Source organism: Cetorhinus maximus, chromosome 10, assembly GCF_964194155.1.
Source record: "Cetorhinus maximus chromosome 10, sCetMax3.hap1.1, whole genome shotgun sequence".
Taxonomy (NCBI): Eukaryota; Metazoa; Chordata; class Chondrichthyes; order Lamniformes; family Cetorhinidae; genus Cetorhinus; species Cetorhinus maximus.
Genome location: NC_135888.1, coordinates 53,636,408 through 53,656,002, shown reverse-complemented (window position 1 = coordinate 53,656,002; position 19,595 = coordinate 53,636,408). Strand labels below are relative to the sequence as shown.

General features: G+C 42.8%; 1 protein-coding gene across 1 annotated transcript in view; it reads right to left on the bottom strand.

Annotated features, from left to right (window-relative positions):
* The window catches only part of lcp2a (lymphocyte cytosolic protein 2a), a 156,121-nt gene that overhangs the window by 112,247 nt on the left and 24,279 nt on the right, over window positions 1–19,595 (bottom strand). The window lies entirely within an intron of this gene.

Here is a 19,595-nt window from a genome sequence, read left to right as displayed (position 1 = left end):
CCTCAGAATTGTCTTTGCCATGTGGCAAAGGACCCTGAGGAAGAGGACCCTGCATCTCCACTTTGGAAGTTCACTGCATTATCATACCTCAAGTCACACTTTTAGCCCATATTATCTGTTCGTTGGGCATTCCTGGAATTCATTTGCTCATTATTGCTGTTCCAATTCTGTCTTCCACTGTAATAGCCAGATCTCATAGAGGTATTTTCATCCTCATTTGGCCTGTCTTCAATCCTTCCATTGTGTTGACCCCAACATTCAATATCTAGACTATTTCAAAATCTGGCATTCATTGAGTTCTTGTTACTTTGGAACGTCTCATTTGTTCCATAAAGGTTGAAAGAAATGTTTATTTCCTTGGGAATACTTCTAAGGCAGCAGGCATCTGATCTAACAGGATCTCCCTCTCTGAGAATCAAACACTATTTAGAACCAGTTGCCTTTCCATATGAGACACCTTAGCACAATCCAATAATTTAAACATTACTGCCAACCCAGAAATCCCCAAACTGAATTTTGTCAATCTTTTACACAATCTGTTAAAGTCCATTAGAAATTCTTCCATTCTATTTTCTGAAATCTCTCAAATTCTGACCATGACACATAGGCATTTTAGTGATCTTCTTTCTTGTAGATTTAATCCAAGAACTCTAATAGAAGGTCTAAACTTTCATCAGTATCCAATTGATGGGCATCCAGCTCACAAAATACTTTACTTCTGATTTTATTGTCTATCGGAGGTAACAATGCCAAGGCCTTGTTGTGTTTTCTCTTTGGTAGAGGTGGAACCAAGTCCATATATTCACTTTATTCTTCCACTGGTCATCAGGTTCAGACTCTGAGTTCATCAAAAAAGAATCATAAAAACAGGAAATGCTGGAAATACTCAGCAAGCCAGGCAGCATCAGTAAACATTCCTTCCAAGTGAAACAACAATTTATGTGTACAATTATGTGTTCAATTTAGTATATTGTATTCACTGCTCATAACATGGTCTTCTCTACACTGGGGAGACCAAACACAGTTTGGGTGACTGCTTTGTGGAACTGTTCAGTCTGCAAGCATGACCCTGAGCTTCCAGTGTCCTGCCATTTTAATTCTCTGCCTTGTTCCCACATTGGCATCTGTGTCCTTGAACTGCTGCACTGTTCCTGTGAGCCCCAATGTAAGCTTCAGGATCAACTTTCAATTAGGTACTTTACAGCCTTCTGGACTCAACATTGATTTCAACAATCTCAGACCATAAACTCGGTTGCTCATTTTCTTTCCTTTTCTTCGCTTATCCCGTTATTTTTTCACTCAGCAGCATCTGTTCTCAGCACATTGTTGTTCCTTTGCTTCTTTTCTTGTCCCTGGAAGATGAACTCTTCTGTCATTCAATCTCTCCCATCTTCTATCCTATCACATACCTTCCTTTTGTCCTTGACCCACCCACTCCTTGTTCAAAACTTATTACATTTCTAACTTATCCCATTTCTGAGGAAAGGTCGCAGACCTGAGACATTAATTCTGTGTCTCCCTCCCTAGAAGCTGCCAGATGCTAAGTATTCCCAGTGCTTTTTGTTTCTATTTCAGATTTCCAGGATTTACAGTTTTCTACTTTTTGAAGAGTAATCATACCTAAACAAGTTAAACTTGCTTCCTGCCATTTTCTACAATGGCCATAAGGATCTGTTTTATATCTGATCAAAAAAAATCCAACCTTCATTTTTAAGCAGTCATTCTCTGCTACCATGTTCTGTTCCAGAAAGCCAGGTGGTGAAGGATTGAAAGGAACCAAGACTTTGTGCATTTCTAAGGCTTTATTTGCAGAGACAAACATTACAAAAATACACTTCCTAACCCAACCACTACAGTTTCAGCCTGCTCCTATATCTAGGAGCACACGGAGCACAGCTATTGCCCACCACCTGAACACAATTAAACATCCATTTAGTATACAATTAAGTCTTCCTGCTACTTTATTTACTTCATCAAAACATTTTATAATTTTGATGACCTCCATCAAACTTCCTCTTAAGCCTCTCTGCTTTGAAGAGAAATATCCCAGCTCTCTGTCTCTCCACATAACTCAAGTTCCTCATCTCTGGACCTTTCTAGTAAACATTCTCTGCATTCCCTTGGCACCCTTCCTAAAGTATAATTCCCAGAACTGTATATAATTCTTGAGCTGGGGCCTAACCAGATTATTTTTAATAGAGGTTTGACATTTTCATCATCTGTAGTAATTTGGTCAGTTTTCCACTCCATTTCCAACTTGGTGATAAATTCAACAACACCATTTATTCAGGTAGCCTCAACCAGATGCAAGCCTCATATATTTATGAAAATCAGGGTCTTATTACATACATAAAGGAAAGGACGAACTTATGTTTACATCATACATTTCACGAGTTAAGGATATCTCAAAACACTTTACAGCCAATGAAGTACTTTTGAAGTGTCGTCACTGTTGTAATACAGGGAATGTAGCAGCCACTTTGCATACAGCAAACTCCCACAATCAGTTGTGAGCTTGGCTGAGCAATAAATGTCACCTTGGTAACTGAGGAAAACTTGTCTGCTTTTCAAAGACTGCCATGGGATATTTTACCTCCACTGAAAGGGCAGACCGGGCCTCGGTTTAACATTTCATCCATAAGATGGCACCTCAGTTATGAAGGACACCTTCAGCACTGTACTGGGAGTGTCCACTTCAACTTTGTACTCAACTCCCTGAAGTGGGACTTGAACCTATAACCTTAAGACTTATTGAACTCTGGGAATGAGTGAGATGGACCAAAGTGTTTGTTCTGGTGTTAGAGTAGTGAAAATGACTTTGTATGACCTGGGGGAAATTCCCCTGAGTATAACTGTATAGAAGTCTGGGGCCTTCCAGTGAGCGGAGGTGATAAGATCTCCAACAGAGCTCAGTGCTCGTAAATTACATGTACTGATTGTGATTTGAATATTTAAAGGTTACTGCAGTATTTTGCTACATATTTCCTACAGCAGGGCTAGATTAGAAATTCATCAATCAGATGAGACAATTAAATTTGCTACATTGACACTTCTGCAAATTGAAGTGCCCACAGTCTGCAGTGTGCACTTTCCTTTTACAATGTTTAAAACATTCTGCTCTTTTAAGAACAGCGAGACTTTTGACTAGGGCTGCATGCTTGTTTGCTCAAAGTTAACGCTTCAACAGTAATCACTACATATCTGATATTGTTCTCTTTAGAATAGTGAAGGTTAAGGGGAAGTTAATAAAAGTGTTCAAAATCATGAACGGTTTTGATTGAGTAGATAGCGAGAAACCATTTCCACTGGCGGGAGGGTCGGAAGACACAGATTTAAGATTTGAGATTTAAAACTAAAGAACTGAGGGGAGTATTTTTTTATGCAGTGACTAGTTATGACCAGAACTACATTGCCTGAAAGGGCGGCGGAAGTAGATTCAATGATAACTCTAAAAAGGAATTAGATAAATACATGATAAGGAAATATTGCAATGCCAAGCGCAAAAGCCAGGGAATGGGACTAATTGATTTACTCTTTCATGATGGGTAAATGGCCTCCTTCTGTTCTGTAAGATTGTCTGTTACAATGATCTTAAATTCTGAATTAGAACAACATAAAAACAGATGCTTCCTGTAAGGAAAGGGTTAAAATGGTGTTTATAGTATCAACTAGTCCCAAAATTTTAATGATTTAGGCACTAGGTAGTCCCGCAGGAATTAAAGTAACTTGAATTAAATGTTATTCACATCAACAGTACAGGAATAACATGGTACATGGTCATTTTCATGAGCTGGGAGGGAGTGTTTGTGCAAGGACTGCATATTTTGCAATTTCTGTTGAAACTTACAACATTTAACCAATCAGGATGTCTTTAAAGTTACCTCACACCCTCAGCACCAAAGGCCGAAAGCTTCATTTCAGGGCAAGGAGTGGTAAAACCAGAAGATTAGCACAAAAACACTCACTGTACAAAAACAAAAATACCAAATATTGTGGTCACCGTTTGGAGCAGAACTTTTGAAACAGCTTTTAACGTTAATTTTGACATGTGGAAATAAGTGACATTTTAATTCTTTACTTCAGTTTTCCAATACACTTATAAAGTGGAAAACATTCTAAGTCAGTCATGAAAAAAACAACGGCACCTAGAAGTTCAGTATATTTAAGAATTAGGTGAAAGGGGTCAGCTGTGAGCTGCAATCCTACTGTCCATGCAGGAAAATGATCCCCTCCTCGGGCTGACCCTATAGGCACTGCATGAATGACTTTGACATCAAACACTCTAACAGGCAGACAAAGGTGCAGTGCAGACTGGAGTGGTTCGGTTACTGCATGAGGGCATGTAATAATAATTCAAAGAAAGTTGGTAAAAATCTCACTGTGCCCATTTGAAAATTGGAATTCACTCCAACAAAATCTGGAAATAAAGAGCTGGTAGCACTATAAGTGACCAGTCTCAGAATGTCCTTCATGGAAGGAAAGCTGCCTTCCTTAACTGCTCTGGCCTCCATGGGATTCCAAACCCATACCTAGGTGGGTGGCTCTGAACTGCCCTCTCACCTAGCGAACCATAGAGTTGTGACAATCCTGTCAGCACTGTCCTGACAAGTAGGTCCTCCAGCTTCTCACAGCAGCATGGCAAAGGCCATGAATTCCAGCCTTGCAATTGATTCCCAGATTACCCCAACCCCACCCCTGCCAACATCCACTGGGAACATTCCCAGCGTCCTCATGCTCTCCATAAATTCAGAGCTAATGCACAATTCTGTGACTCTGAAACCCATGGGTCCTCAAAATAAAATTTAGCTTCATTGATAAGGAAAGTGGCAGCTAATGGCAATGCATTAAAAAGGCACTTAAACAATGAGTTACCGAGATCAGCTGGAATTAGGAAAGCTAATAGAATGTTATCGTTTATTGTGATGGGGAATTGAATATAAAAGTAGGGAGGTTATGCTTCAGTTGTACAGGACACTGGTGAGACCACATCTGGAGTACTGTGTACAGTATTGGTCTCCTTATTTAAGGAAGAATGTAAATGCATTGGAAGCAGTTCAGAGAAGGTTTACTAGACTAATACCTGGAAGGAGTGGGTTGTCTTATGAGGAAAGGTTGGATAGACTAGGGTTGTGTCCACTGCAGTTTAGAAGATTAAGAAGCAACTTGATTGAAATCTTTAAGATCCTGAGAGGTCTGGACAGGGTGAACATGGAGAGGATGTTTCCTATTGTGGGAGAATCTAGACGTAGGGGTCACTATTTAAAAATAAGGGGTCGCTCATTTAAGACAGAGATCAGGAGAATTTTTTTTCTCTCAAAGGATTGTGAGTCTCTGGAACTCTCTTCCTCAAAAGGCAGTGGAAGCAGAGTTTTTGAATATCTTTAAGGCAGAGATAGATAGATTCTTGATAAACAAGGGGGTGAAAGGTTATCTGGGGGTAGGCAGCAGGTTACAAACAGATCAGCCATGCATGATCTTACTGAATGGCGGAGCAGGCTCGAGGGGCTGAGTGGCCTACTCCTGCTCCTAATTCGTATGTGTGTATGTTCGAGTTAGAAACTGTAATCCTGCAAAGAAAAAAAGAGGGAAATAGAAAGGTAAAGAGCAGGAAAAATATAGACACCTTCATATTAGGTAATCAAGACACCCCTGCTAGAGAATAATCCAGTTATCCTCCACCCCAAATGTTAAAGGTACATCTACATAAGGTAATGAAGTTCTCACTACACTAGGTAATATAGTTTTCCCCTACATCAGGTAATAAATTTCTCTCCTACACCAGGCAATAAAATTCTCCCCTACACCAGGGGCAGGACTTTCCCCCCCGTCAGGGGAAGTTGAAGTGTCGGCGCACGGAGACAGGCCTCCGATTGGCAACCCCAATCCGGGGCGCGTCGCCATTTTACGTGGGCGGGCTAATTAAGGCCCACCCAGGGTGACGTCTGTACGGAAGCGCTATGCACTCCCTGTGTGGGTGGGGAGAATCCCTAAACCCGAGAGTGTGCTCTTTTGCGCATGCGCACGAAAGAGCGCACTCATCTCTCTAAGGCTAAGTGCTGCCTCAGGGAGATTGTCTCTACTGTACAAATTACTAAAAATAGAAAATAAAATCCTTGACATGTCCCCTCATGTGACACTGTCACATGAGTTGGGACATGTCCTTAACTTTTTAAAAAACTTTAATTAAATTTTTAAAAACCCAAATGAAACATAATTCCGCCCGTGGATGAGGTTTCATACCTTTTCTAATGCCTGCCAGGGATCCCGGCCTGCCCACCAACCTTAAGCTTGGATGGGCGGGTCCAATAATTACTCAAATGGCCTCAATTGGCCATTGACAGGTCAACGGGCACACAGCTGATTTTACTGTGCCCCCGCCTACCTGAAAATATAATTGGGGCACAGTGACATCGGGCGTTCTGCCCGACGTCACCACGCATCATTTTACACGTCAGTGAGTGGGCCAAGCCCCCCACTCACCAATGGGAAAATCCTGTCCCAGGTAATAAAGTTCTCTCCTACACCAGATAATAAGGTTCTCCCCTACACCAGGTAATAAAGTTCTCTCCTACACCAGATAATAAGGTTCTCCCCTACACCAGGTAATAAAGTTCTCCCCTATACCAGGTAATAGAGTTCTCCCCTACACCAGCTAATAAAGTTCTCCCCTATACCAGGTAATAGAGTTCTCTCCTACACAAGGTAATAAAGTTCTCCCCTATACCAGGTAATAAGGTTCTCCCCTATACCAGGTAATAGAGTTCTCCCCTACACCAGCTAATAAAGTTCTCCCCTATACCAGGTAATAGAGTTCTCTCCTACACAAGGTAATAAAGTTCTCCCCTATACCAGGTAATAGAGTTCTCCCCTACACCAGCTAATAAAGTTCTCTCCTACACAAGGTAATAAAGTTCTCTCCTACACCAGATAATAAGGTTCTCCCCTACACCAGGTAATAAAGTTCTCCCCTATACCAGGTAATAGAGTTCTCTCCTACACAAGGTAATAAAGTTCTCCCCTATACCAGGTAATAGAGTTCTCCCCTACACCAGCTAATAAAGTTCTCTCCTACACCAGATAATAAGGTTCTCCCCTACACCAGGTAATAAAGTTCTCCCCTATACCAGGTAATAGAGTTCTCCCCTACACCAGGTAATAAAGTTCTCCCCTATACCAGGTAATAGAGTTCTCTCCTACACAAGGTAATAAAGTTCTCCCCTATACCAGGTAATAGAGTTCTCCCCTACACCAGCTAATAAAGTTCTCTCCTACACAAGGTAATAAAGTTCTCTCCTACACCAGATAATAAGGTTCTCCCCTACACCAGGTAATAAAGTTCTCCCCTATACCAGGTAATAGAGTTCTCCCCTACACCAGCTAATAAAGTTCTCTCCTACACCAGGTAATAAAGTTCTCCCCTATACCAGGTAATAGAGTTCTCCCCTACACCAGCTAATAAAGTTCTCTCCTACACCAGGTAATAAAGTTCTCTCCTACACCAGGTAATAAAGTTCTCTCCTACACAAGGTAATAAAATTCTCCCCGACACCAGGTAATAAAGTTCTCTCCTACACCAGGTAATAAAGTTCTCTCCTACACCGGGTAATAAAGTTCTCCCCTACATCAGGTAATAAAGTTCTCTCCAACACCAGGTAATAAGGTTCCCCCCTACACCGGGTAATCAAGTTCTCTCCAACACCAGGTAATAAGGTTCTCCCCTACACTAGGTAATAGAGTTCTCCCCTACACTAGCTAATAAAGTTCTCTCCAACACCAGGTAATAAGGTTCTCCCCTACACCAGGTAATAAAGTTCTCTCCAACACCAGGTAATAAGGTTCTCCCCTACACCAGGTAATAAAGTTCTCCCCTATACCAGATAATAGAGTTCTTCCCTACACCGGGTAATCAAGTTCTCTCCAACACCAGGTAATAAGGTTCTCCCCTACACTGGGTAAATCTTTCAAACCTCAGTTAATAAGAATTCAGGACCGGCATGTTCCTGCTAGGATGAAGGATAAGCATGGCAAGTTGGATAACGAAGGATATTGTGAGATTAGTCAAAAAGAAAAGGAAGCATTCGTAAGGGCTAGAAGGCTGGGAACAGATGAAGCCCGTGGAGAATATAAAGAAAGTAGGAAGAAACTTAAGCAAGGAGTCAAGAGGGCTAAAAGGGGTCATGAAAAGTCACTGGCAACCAGGATTAAGGTCTTTTATACAAATGTAAAAAGCAAGAGGGTAGCCAGGGAAAGGGTAGGCCCACCCAGGGACAGAGGTGGGAATCTGTGTGTGGAGCCAGAAGAAATGGGAGAGATACTAAATTAATACTTCTCATCAGTATTCACCAAAGAGAAGGACTTAGCAGTTGATTTGTCTAGGGAAGAGTGTGTAGATAGCCTGGATCATGTTGAGATCAAAAAAGAGGAGGTGTTAGGCGTCTTGAAGAATATTAAGGTGGATAAGTCCCCAGGGCCAGATGGGATCTACCCCAGAGTACTGAGGATGTCAAGGGAGGAGATTGCTGGGGCCTTGACAGAAATCTTTGTATCCTCACTGGCTGCGGGTGAGGTCCCAGAGGACTGGAGAATGGCCAATGTTGTTCCATTGTTTAAGAAGGGTAGCAAGGATAATCCAGGAAATTACAGGCCGGTGACGTCAGTGGTAGGGAAATTATTGGAGAAGGTTCTTCGTGACAGGATTAACTACCATTTGGAAGCAAATGGGCGTATTAGTGAGAGGCAGCATGGTTTTGTGAAGGGGAGGTCGTGTCTCACTAACTTGATCGAATTTTTCGAGGAAGTGACAAAGATGATCGATGATGGAAGGGCAGTGGATGTTATCTACATAGATTTCAGTAAGGCCTTTGACAAGGTCCCTCATGGCAGACTGGTACAGAAGGTAAAGTCGCACAGGATCAGAGGTGAGCTAGCAAGATGGATACAGAATTGGCTTGGTCATAGAAGACAGAGGGTAGCAGTGGAAGGGTGCTTTTCTGAATGGAGAGCTGTGACTAGTGGAGTTCCGCAGGGATCAGTGCTGGGACCTTTGCTGTTTGTAGTATACATAAATGATTTGGAGGAAAATGTAACTGGGCTAATTAGTAAGTTTGCAGACGACCCTAAGGTTGGAGGAGTTGCAGATGGTGAAGATGATTGTCAAAGGATACAACGGGATATATATCGGTTGCAGACTTGGGCAGAGAAATGGCAGATGGAGTTTAATCTGGACAAATGCGAGGTAATGCATTTTAGAAGGTCTAATACAGGCAGGAATTATACAGTAAATGGCAGAACCCTTAAGTGCATTGACGGGCAGAGGGATCTGGGTGTACAGGTCCACAGGCCACTGAAAGTGGCAACGCAGGTGGATAAGGTAGTCAGGAAAGCATATGGCATGCTTGCCTTCATCGGCGGGGGTATTGAGTATAAAAGCTGGGAAGTCATGCTGCAGCTGTATAGAACCTTGGTTAGGCCACACTTAGAATATTGCGTGCAATTCTGGTCGTCACCTTACCAGAAGGATATGGAGGCGTTGGAGAGGGTGCAGAGGAGGTTTACCAGGATGCTGCCTGGTCTGGAGGTTATTAGCTATGAGGAGAGGTTGGAGAAACTCGGATTGTTCTCACTAGAGCGACGGAGATTGAGGGGCGACTTGATAGAAGTTTACAAAATTATGAGTGGCATGGACAGAGTAGATAGTCAGAAGCTTTTTTCCAGGGTGGAAGAGTCAATTACTAGGGGACATAGATTTAAGGTGAGAGGAGAAAACTATAGAGGAGATGTGCGGGGCAAGTTTTTTACGCAGAGGGTAGTAAGTGTCTGGAATTCGCTGCCAGAGGAGGTGGTGGAAGCAGGTACGATAATGGTGTTTAAGAGGCAGCTTGACAAGTACATGAATAGGATGGGAATAAAGGGATATGGACCCCGGAAGTGCAAAATGTTTTAGTTGACGGGCAATATGATCGGCGCAGGCTTGGAGGGCTGAAGGGCCTGTTCCTGTGCTGTACTTTTCTTTGATCTTTGTTCTTTGTATTAAAATTCTCCCCTACACCAGGTAATAGCATTCTCCCCTACCCCGGGTAATAAATTTATAACCCACACTTGGTAATAGAGTTCTCCCATACACCAGGTAACAACGTTCTCCCTTACTCTAGGTAATAAAGTTTTCCTTGACACCAGGTAATATAGTTTTCCCCTACACCAGGTAATAAAATTCTGTCCTACACAGGTAATAAAATTCTGTCCTACACCAAGTAATAAAATTCTGTCCTACACCACGAAATATACATCATAATGACACCAGGTAATAATGTTTTCTCCCACACCAGGTAATAAAGTGCTCCCCTACACCAGGTTATAAAGTTCTCCACTACACCCTCAACAGCCCTCTGTGTTGGAGAATTCCACAGGTTCACCACCCTCTGAGTGAAGAAGTTTCTCCTCAGCTCAGTCCTAAATGGCCTACCCTGTGTCCTGAGATTGTGACCCCTTGTTCTAGAACCTCCTCCTCATGATGATGAGGAAACATCATCCCTGTATCCAGTCTGTCTCGCCCTGTCAGAATTTTATACGTTTCAATGAGATCCTCCTCATTCTTCTAAACTTCAGTGAATACGGGCCTAGTCAACCCAATCTCTCCTCATATGATAATCCTGCCATCCCAGGAATCAGTCTGGTGAACCTTCGCTGCACTCCCTCTATGGTAAGTATATCCTTTCTTAGGTAAGAAGACCAAAACTGCATACAATACTCCAGGGGTGATCTCACCACCTGTATAGCTGTAGTAAGACATCCTTACTCCTGTACTCAAGTCCTCTTGCAATGAAGGCCAACATACCATTTGCCTTCTTAAATGCTTGCTGCACTTGCATGCTTGCATTCAGTGATTACTGTACAAGGACACGCAAGTCCCTTTGTACGTCAACATTTCCTAATTTATCACCATTTAAATAATAATCTGCCTTTCTGTTTTTCCTACTGAAGTGGATAACTTCACACTTATCCACCTTATACTGCATCTACCATGTATTTGCCCACTAACTCAACTTGTTTAAAACACCTTAAAGCCTCTTAACACCCTCCTCATCACTCACATTCACATCAAATTTCATGTCATGAGCAAGTTTGGAAATATTACATTTGGTTCCCTCATCCAAATCATTGACATATATTGTGAATAGCTGGGGACCGAGCACTGATCCCCACTAGTCACTGCCTGCCATTCCGACTCTCTGTTTCCTGTTTGCTAACCAATTGCGGAGGCGGTGGTGTAGTGGTATTGCCACCAGATTGGTAATCCAGAAACTCAAGGCAATGCTCTGGAGACCTGGGTTTGAATCCCACCATGGCAAATGGTAGAATTTGAATTCAATAAAAATCTGGAATTAAGTCTAGTGGTGGCCATAAAATCATTGTCGATTGTTGTAAAAACCCATCTGGTTCACTGATGTCCTTTAGGGAAGGAAATCTGCTGTTCTTACCTGGTCTGGCCTACATGTGACTCCAGACCCACAGAAATGTGGTTGACTCTTAAATGCCCTCAAGGGCAATGGGATAGGCAAAAAATACTGGCCTAGCCAGCGATGCCCACATCCCAAGAATGAATACATAAAATCAATTCTCAATCCATGCCAATATATTACCCCCAGTCCCATCTGCTTAAATGTTACACACTAACCTCTTATGTGGGATTTTATCAAAAGCTTTCTGAAAATCCAAATACACCACGTCCGCTGGTTCTCCCTTATCTATTCTGCTAGTTACATCCTCAAAAAACTCCAATAGGTTTGTCAAACATGATTTCTCTTTCCTAAATCCATGTTGACTTTATTTAATTCCGTTGATATTTTCTAAGTATCCTGCTATCACATCCTTTATAACAGACTCTAGCATTTTCCCTAGTACTGAGGTTAGGCTAACCGGTCTGTAATTCCCTGTTTTTCCCTCCCTCCTTTTTTAAATAGTGGAGTTATATTTGCCACCCTCCAATCTGCCGGGACTGTTCCAGAATCTACAGAATTTTGGAAGATAACAACCAACGCATCCATTATTTCCATGGCCACCTCCTTTAGCGCTCTGGGATATCGATTATCAGGCCCTGGGGATTTGTTGGCTTTCAGTCCCATTAATTTCTCCAGCACTTATTTTTGGAATACTAATTTGCTTCAATTCCCCCTTCTCACTAGACCCTTGATTCCCTAGTATCCCTAGTATTCCTGAGAAGTTATTTTGTCTTCCTCCGTGAAGACAGAACTAAAGTAGTTGTTTAATTGCTCTGCCATTCATGTTCCCTATTATATATTGTCCTGTTTCGGACTCTATGGGACCTACATTAGTCTTCACCAATCTTTTTCTTCTTACATACTTATAGAAACATACTTTTACAGTCCTCTTTTATGTTCCTTCTAAGTTTACTCTCATACTCTATTTTTCCCCCCCTTAATCAATCTCTTGGTCCTCCTTTGTTGAATTCTAAACTGCTCCTAATCCTCAGGCTTGCTACTTTTTCTAGCAACTTTATATGACTCCTCTTTGGATCTAATACTATCCTTAATTCCTTTTGTTAGCCATGGTTGGGCCACTTTTCCCATTGTGTTTTTGCGCCCGAAAGGAATACATAACTGTTGCAATGCATACATTCGTTCCTTAAATATTAGCCATTGCCTATCCACCGTCATGCCTTTTAATGTGTTCCCCAATCTATCTTAGCCAACTCATGCCTCATACCTTCATAGTTTCCTTTGTTTAGGTTTAGGATCCTAGTTTCGGATTGGACTACATCACTTTCGAACCTAAGGAAGAATTCTATCACGTTATGGTCACTGTTTCCTAAAGGACCCCACACAACAAGATTATTAATTAACCCCTTCGCATTGCAAAAAAGTTCTCCCCTACACCAGGTAATAAAGTTCTTCCCTACACCAGGGGCAGGATCTTTAGGTCGGCGAGCGGGGGGCGGCGCCCGCTTGCTGAAGCGTAAAATGATGTGGGGTGATGTCAATTGGAACTCCCTACGTCACCCCGTATCTCTTCCATTTTCAGGCCGGCGGGGGCGCAGCTGAATCAGCTGTGCACCCGCCGACCTGTCAACGGCCTATTGAGGCCATTTAAAAAGTACTTAATGTAATTAATGGACCTGCCTATCCAACCTTAAGGTTGGCGGGAAGGCCGGGAGCCCTGGCGGGCTTAAGAAAAAGCATGAAACCTCATCCATGGGCGGGATGAGGTTTCATGAGGGTTTTAAAATATTTAATAAAGGTTTCACTGAAAGTGGTGGACATGTCCCAACTCATGTGAGGGGACATGTCAGGGAAATTTTGTTTTTGTCTCTTTAACATCTTTAAATTTGGAGCCGATCTCCCTGAGGCAGCACTTAGCCTCAGGGAGATCAGTGCGCTCTTTTGTGTGCATGTGCGAAAGAGCGCACTCTCGGCTGAGGGAAACCCCTGCCCGCACAGGGAGCGTATAATTGGCCCGCCCACGTAAAATGGCGGTGCGCCCCCAATTGGGGGCGCTGATCGGAGGCGCGCCTGCCCATGCCCGCTCCTGCACTTCCCCACCAACGGGGGGAAGATTCTTCCCCAGGCAGTGTTTCCTACATTACAACAGTGACTGCACTGCAAAAGTAAGTAATTAGCTGTAAAGTGCATTGCGATGCCCTGAAATATGCAATATAAATTCAAGTTATTTCTTCTGTCTTTCTATTTTAATCCCCCAGCACTGATTGTCAGATGTGGGTATGAAGAAGGGAGGGATAAGGGTATTAAAATCATTTCTTTACACTTTTACTTGGATGGCCTGGCAGTGAAACAGTCATCACAAAACATGTATTAAAAGAGAGGCAAAGGGTGACTAGAGTAAGTGAGAGTTGACACCCAAGCGAACATCCAGAATTAAAGAACACTTGTCCTTATATACCATGCTGCTGTTCAGCAGAATGAAAGTTCAATCAAATTGTCGCAAGGTGACAAAAACTTCTGACCTCTGCAAACATTTGTCCAACTGACAGCTCCAACAAAAACACGGGGAGAAGAATGTCCAACCCAGAGCTTTTCATTGACCTTTTCCCACATGGGATCCTCTGTTATGTCTTATGATCAATAGATTAAAATAGCAACTTATACTGGGTTGCTGCATTGCATAGCTCTCTGCAATATTCATCTGATATATAAATGATATCGGCCATACCCTAATCAGGAAGTGCTCTGCAGCGGTGCTTTCCACTTGGGCAGTAGCATGCTGTGTTTTTCAGTTTCCTTTGTTGCAGAGAAACTGAGATAGTGATCTCTCTTCTCTCTCTCTCTCTCACACACACTTACCTAAAACAACCTTTATGCTCAATGCCTTCTAGTCCATTATATTGGAAATTTGAGTTTAGTGCTGGTTATGTAAATGTTATAACTGTTTTGTCTCTGCCTGTTCAGAATCATTCGCCTCCCTTTACCAGCTTTTCTTGCTCACATATTAATTTAATCTTTTCATAGCTTCACGGATCTGTGAGCTTTTTTAACTCCATCTTGCTGTTTCAAGGGTTTTTGCCACTTTTCTAAGCCTCTCTGTTGTTTCAAGAACCCTGATATTGATCTGAATTTCACTGCATCAGTCCAGTTTAGTCCACACCATCTGCTCAGTCTTATGGTTAGTCTTGGTGCTGTTTGATCAGTTTCAGTACTGTTTCATCAGTTGCAGTGTTGCTTGGTCAGTCTTGGTCAGTTTTGGTATCGTTTGGTCAGTTTGAGTGTTATTTGCTCAGTTTTGTGGTCAGTTTCAATGTGCTTTCTCAGTCTTGTGGTCAGTTTCAGTCTTATTTGGTTAGTTTTAATGGGGAGAATTTTCTGCATGTCGGGCGACCCCCCCCCCCCCCCCCGACGGTCGGGAGCGGGCACGGAGCCGATCGCCACCCATGATTGGCTCCATGCAGCCATTTCACGCTGGGCGGGCCAATTAAGGCTCGCCCAGCGTGACGCAAGTCTGGTAGCGCTTAGCACTACCTGTGCGGACGGGAGGGGGGGCGTTGTGGGGTGGGGAGGAGGGAGAGTAGGAGCCCGCACATGAAAAAGCGCGGTAATCTCCCTGAGGCACAGAGCTGCCTCAGGGACATTAGGTACATAGTGAAATTTTTAATAAAGATAGAGTAAAATTAGTTACACATATCCCCTCATGTGACAGCGTCACATGAGCTGGGACATGTTTGTCAATTTAGCAGAATTTATTTATTGATTTTATCAAACCATCAGGAAACCTCATCCCCCCCGTGGATAAGGTTTCATGAAAAACGCAAAGGCCGCTTGGGCTCTTCGCCTGCCTGCCAACCTTAAGGTTGGACTGGCAGCATTGGTAACTACTTTAATTGGTTTTTTAATGGCCTTAATAAGCCGTTGACAGTTTGGCGGGTGCGCATCCGCCTCTGGCGTGCGCCCACTGAATGTAATATCTAAGTGACGCACGCAGACGTCGGGGCGCATGCCCAACGTCATTGCACATCATTTTACCCGTCGGCATGTTGGGCCTGCCCCCGCAAGCCGACGTCAAAATTCTGGCCAATGTTGTTTGGTCAGTTTTGTAGTCAGCCTCAGTGTTGGTTGGTCAGCCTTGGGGCTGATTGGTTAGTCTCCGTGTTGATTGATTGACCAATCAGCACTGAGACTGACCAATCGACACCAAGACTGGCCAATCAGCACCGAGGCTGACCAATCAACACCAAGACTGACCAATCAGCACCGGGACTGACCAATCAGCACCGAGACCGACCAGTTTTGCCGTTGATTGGTCAGTCTTGGTGTTGGTTGGTCAGTCTTAGTATTGATTGGTCAGTCTTGGTGCTGTGAGGAGGAGGTTTCAAGGACAGGGCAAATGAATGGGTAAGTTCATGGCAGATGCAATATACTGTGAATAAGTGTGAAGTTATCTACTTTGGTACCAAAAAACAAAAAGGCAGGGTATTTCTTTAATGGTGAAGGATTGGGAAGTGTTGATGTCCACAAGGATCTTGGTGTCCTTGTTCTTGAGTCACTGAAAGATAGCATGCAGATGCAGCAAGCAATTAGGAAGGCAACTGGTATGTTGGCCTTTATTGTAAGAGAATCTGAGTACAGGAGTAAAGGTGTGTTGCTGCAATTGTATAGAGCCTTGGTGAGACCACACCTGGAGTATTGTGTGCAGCTTTGGTCTCCTTATCTAAGGGGGGATACATTTGCCATAAAGTGAGTGCAACAAAGGTTCACCAGACTGATTCCTGGGATGGTGGATTGTCCTATGAGGAGAGATTGAGGAAACTGGGCCTGTATTCTCTAGAGTTTCAAAGAATGAGAGATGATCACATTGAAATTTATAAAATTCTTACAGGGTGTGACAGGGTAGAGGCAGGAAGGATGTTTCTCCTGGCTGGGGACACAGTCTCAGAATAAGGGGCAGTCATTTAAGACTGAGATAAGGAGGAGTTTCTTCACTCAGAGGGTGGTGAATTTTTGGAATTCGCTACCTCAGAGGGCTGTGGAAGCTCAATAATTCTCCAACAGAAATCGATAGATTTCTCGATATTAATAACATCAAGGGATATGGAAATAGTTGGGCAAAATGGCCTAAGAGGTAGATGATCAGCCATGATCTGTTTGAATGGCGGAGCAGACTCGACGGGCTGAATAGTCTACTCCTGCCCCTATTTCCTATGTGTCTATGTTCTACCATCGTCCATAAAATTCAGATCAGCTCAAACTCAGCTGCCGTTATTTTAACTTGTAGCAAGTGCCGATCACCCATCACCTCAGTCCTTGTTGGTCTACATTGGCTTGCGGTCCCACAATGCCTTTATTTTAAAATTTACACCCCTATTTTCAACTCCCTCTACGGCTTATGGCCTCACTATCTCTGTCACCTCCTCCAATCCTACAAGAATTCGAGACCTCTGCCCTTCTACCATGCTGGTCTCTTGCACCTCCCCAATAATGAGAGTTAATATTGGGCAGAACGTTATTACTCAAAGAGACAAATAATTTAATTAATTTGCCAGATGAGCTAACTGAGGCAATGACACTGACAGTGGGACTAAATACTTGGTGGGAGGGTTGGATACTAGAAAGGGTGAATTTTAATGAGCTGACTGACCTGCTCTCACCTTTCCCCTCTCATCTCTAACTTATGCTATTATGTAAATCCTAAAATGTCGGACTATGAGTGCTTTTATTCAGCTTTATTCTTCATCATGGAGCACTGAAAGAAACCAGCATGACCCATTTACTTTGCACTATTTTTCTGTCACAATCACATCAGAGGTCCTCCCATGAAAAGTGGAAGACCCAGCGCTATTGCTAAAGCCCACCTTGGAAAGTTTGAGTATCAGGGGTTTATTAGGGTTTCCAACCACTGGGTACCAATGGCAGCCAAGATAAAGAGCTGCTAGCAATGGCACTGGCACTGGCACTTCCATTGGATCTGTCACTTTGGGTGTATCCATTTCAGGTTGATCTATCAGACAGACCTTACAGCCAAGCCATGTGAATTCTCACCCTTAGTAATATAAATGGTATCCATGTTGATAACACACTCAGTCCTTGGTGTGATGTCCACTGTATTTTACCTCTGAGTCAGATGGTGATGGGTTCAAATCCCACTCCAGATACTTGAGTACATAATCTAGCCTGACACTCCAGTGCAGTACTGAGGAAGTGCTACACTGTTGGAGATGCTATCTTTCAAATGAGATGTTAAACCAAGGCCTCTGCCTGCTTACATGGATGTAAAAGATCCATTGACACTATTCAGAGAGGAGCAAGGGAGTTATCCCTGATGTTCCGATGAATATTTACCCTACAACCAGATTCATAAAAACTAACGATTATTTTACCCCATGAAAGAATACATTAAAAATATTGAGCCTTGAGCAGTCAAAGTACTGATTGAGAAACTGTTCTAGACTAGGGCTGAATGGAGGTTCCAATGCTTCACTCCATCTTTGTGTAGTGCTGATGAATAATGTGGGAGGGACAAGGCACATATCACCTCACTTCATTTACATATCAACACCGCACCCCCCCTTCCTGTCCCAGCTTCTCCATCCTTGTGAGAGGATCCAGTTATTATGGGATTCTGACCCTTTTCCTGTGTTTCATGTATGAATTCTCAGGAGCAAATCGCAGGCAAATCAGCCCTGGTATCCAACTTACTCAACAACATCACTTGCAACAAATCTATGGTATTAGTTTAAAATATTCGATGAAAATCACCAAGAAATATAAAATTACACTCTAGTAATTAAAAAGGTTGAAATTAAATGGTATTTAACATATTAGTGAAACAAACAGTTTGCCCAGTATTAGAAGATCAACAGTTCATCACCAACATTGCAGAGGGATCTCAGCCAAAGGCCCCACAGCTTTCACTGAGGCAGTGTAGAAGCTCTGGTTCTGAGATCTGAGCGCAGTCTGTTTCCAATGCGCTGAACACACTGGCAACTTACTTATAATGACGCAATGAAATATGATAACAATGAGCACAGAGCACCCAGCCACACTGATCTCTGCACTAACATGTCTGGGCCTATAGGGATCCAACATCAGGGGCTGGCCTGCAAACTCTATTCAATCTGGCACAAAAGTCTGCCATGGTGAATTCCTGACAGCCATTTGTAAGTCGGTTCCTTTATGTTTAGTCAATTAAACTTCATTATGCTCTAATCTGTCATTGCCTTGCAAAAAGGCTGTGACTGAAATGTTCCAGACACATAACCCTGTAACAGTGGCTTAAGTTACAGGTTTGCTAGGATTTGCCAAGCTGAGACTAAACAGATAAATTTATAGAAATTTGATGTAATATATAAAGATGTAATTAACCTACTATTGCTGGGAGTGAGTGTACAATACTGTGCTATGATTTAGGAAGGACATTCAGTGATTCCATTGTGAAAAACACAGGCAACAATAATTAGCATTTAATGGGTGGAACAAATATTTTTGAGTTTGGAAGTCACTTTTTTTCGAGTCCAGGTAGGAGCAGCTGTTTAAATATTTGCACTAGCATAGATTGACATTGTGTGAGTGTGAATTGGGTAAACTGGTGTTGGGGAGATAGCAGGAAAGAGAGAGACAGTGATATAATGGTAATATCGCTAGTAATCTGGAGGTCCAGACTAATGCTCTGTGGACATAGGTTCAAATCCCACCAAGGCAGCTGATGGAATTTAAATTATTTTAATAAGACTGGGATTGAAAGCTAGTCTTAGCAATGGTGACCATGAAACTATCACCGATTGTGGTAAAAATGCATCGAGTTCACTAATGTCCTTTACCCAGTCTGGCCTACATGTGACTCCAGACCCACAGTAATGTGGTTGACTCTAAACTGCCCTCCGTAATGGCCCAGCAAGCCATTCAATTCAAGGGCAATTAGGGATGGGTAACAAATGCCGACCTTGCCAGCGATGCCCACATCCTATGAAAGAATAAAGAAAAAGAAATCAGCGAATCGAAAGCCAGATTTACAACACTCTCCATTTTCATTTCTATCCAAGTCAATAAGAGAAGTGTAGCCTGGCTGCAAATTTGGTACTACCCGACTTACACAATCAGAGTCAGGATCTACACTCCCATGAGTCCTCTGGTGGA